Source organism: Hevea brasiliensis, chromosome 4, assembly GCF_030052815.1.
Source record: "Hevea brasiliensis isolate MT/VB/25A 57/8 chromosome 4, ASM3005281v1, whole genome shotgun sequence".
NCBI classification, from domain to species: domain Eukaryota; kingdom Viridiplantae; phylum Streptophyta; class Magnoliopsida; order Malpighiales; family Euphorbiaceae; genus Hevea; species Hevea brasiliensis.
In genome coordinates this window covers 37,569,369-37,571,626 of record NC_079496.1, presented here as the reverse complement: position 1 = coordinate 37,571,626, position 2,258 = coordinate 37,569,369, and the positions used below count along the sequence as shown (strand labels likewise).

At 32.6% G+C, this 2,258-nt stretch overlaps 1 non-coding gene across 1 annotated transcript; it reads right to left on the bottom strand.

The window, feature by feature from the left end:
- Positions 1-1,188: 1,188 nt before the first annotated feature.
- LOC131179684 (small nucleolar RNA R71) lies at positions 1,189-1,295 on the bottom strand. The gene has a single exon (XR_009148571.1). It is a non-coding gene; the product is annotated as a small nucleolar RNA R71 (small nucleolar RNA).
- Positions 1,296-2,258: the final 963 nt, after the last annotated feature.

Sequence of the window (2,258 nt, the reverse complement as noted above, 5' to 3'; positions counted from 1 at the left end):
ATTCAATAAGAGATAATTGTATTTCTTTTGTCTCTGATCGAATCAATGCATTAGAATGAGAATTACCTTGGACTGAAGTTTGTTTAATTTGAGAGTTTCATATTTAATTTTAGTTCTTAATTTCTGATTTATGATTTCTTCTTTGGACTGCAAATTACCCCCCACCTTTGTTTCTTTCTTTTTCCATTACACAAGTGCATGGAATTTTGGTAATTTAGTCTCTAGGGTTCGACCTAGATTTACCACTTGCTATAGAAAATATTTCATTACTGGTAATTTGAGTTAATTTAATTTCTGGTGGAATCGACAACCATCAAGAATTTTGGCACCGTTGCCAGGAACTGAAGTTTATGGGAATTTGTGTTTTTGGTGTTAGGATATTCTGTTATTAATTTTGTTTGTGAGTTATTGCTGTTTTTAGGTTTTTCAAAAAAGAAAAAAAGAAAAAAAATTACAGTGTTACTATTCATCAAGAAGTTTGGTTTAATTAGGAGGGCGGCCCATAACTATTTTTAAGGAAATGACTTTCTGATCAAGACCAATCAATCCATAAGATTCTTTGGCCCCACCCTCTTAAGGCCAAATTCGATCATTTTCTAAGGTTTTGAGGCATTTTTCTATTTTTACTTTGATTTCTTTTTATTTATGACAAGAACTTCTCAATCTAGTGAGTTGATCTTTGATCCAGAAGTAGAACAAACAGCTAAATAGTTGAGAAAATTGGCTAAGCAGGCTAAGCATATTTCGAGTACATCTGAGGGAGTCCAATCCCTAAAGGAGTTAAGTTTAGATTCGGATTTGGATTCAAATTTTGAAAGCGAAACCATGGTTGCTAGGACTTTGAAAGAGTTGGTTGCCCCTGATCGAAATCAACAGTCTTTGTGTATTCAATACCCTGCTTTAAATGTTGCTTTTGAGTTAAGATCTGGACTAATTCATTTGTTGCTTAAGTTTCATGGTCTTGCAGGTGAGGATCCACATAAGCATTTAAAAGAATTTCATGTTGTGTGTTCCAGCATGAAACCTCTACGAGTTTCAGAGGATCAAATCAAGCTTCAAGCTTTTCCCTTCTCACTGGAAGGCACAACTAAGGATTGGTTGTCTTACCTTCCTTCCAGATCTGTCAACTCATGGAATGGGATGAAGCAGATATTTCTGTAGAAGTATTTTCCTACTTTCTGTGCTGCCAACATAAGAAAAGAAATTTGTGGAATCCGATAATACAATGGAGAGAGCTTGTATGAGTGTTGGGAACGATTTAAGAAACTGTGTGCAAGCTGTCCCCATCATCAAATTGTTAGTAGTATGCCCTAGAGCATATCATTTAGCATGTATCTTGTACATGTTTTTATTAATAAAAGGCATTTTCACTTTTCTGTTTACATAATATATTTATGTGTAATAGAAAAGGTCCATTGATATTTTGTTAGAAATTCTATTCTTAAGTTGTTAAATATGATTTAATTAATATGCTAGGCATTTAATTAAATATGATTTAATTAATTAAATATGATTTAATTAATTAAAGAGTTTAATTGATTAATTAAATAGGTTTGGTTTGCAATTAGATTGCAAAGTCCCTAGCATGGCTTGAAACCAAATCTAGGTTATTGGATGTATAGTGTAAGTTAAATTTATATTTAAAGTGTTTAGATATGAATTTAATTATGAGAAATTAATTAATAGAGATTAATTAATTAATTTATATTTGATATAAATTGATTAGAAGAAGAGAAATAATTATTTTGGATTAAGAATTCAAAATTAAGACACAGGGGTATTTTGGTCATTTCACTGGGTGACATATGGCACCATGAAATGGTGACACATGGCACTACACATAAGCTTGCCATATGTCTTTTAATCATGTAAGATGATCAAAGTCAAGATTAACTATAGGTATGACACTTGGCACAATGTGATTGGGTCAATTAAACCTAGAGCTAATCAGAAGGTGATATGTGGCAAGGGTTTTAAGTGGTGACCTAGATATATAAGTGTAAGGATGAAAGAACAAAAACACAAGCTATTGCATTCTCTTGCTGCCACCACCCTTGGCTGCCTCTCCTTCTCTTCCTCTTCATCTCTCATCAATTCAAAGAGATTAGTAAAAAAATCTCTTGAATTAAAAATACTAGAAATTGTTTCTAATGTCCTGTTTACATCTGTAATCTCTTAAAAGGCAAAATCTGATTTTCTAATTGATTGGAAAAGCTTTATAAGCTGTTCAAGGGGCTGCCATTGGTGATCTTGGTGTG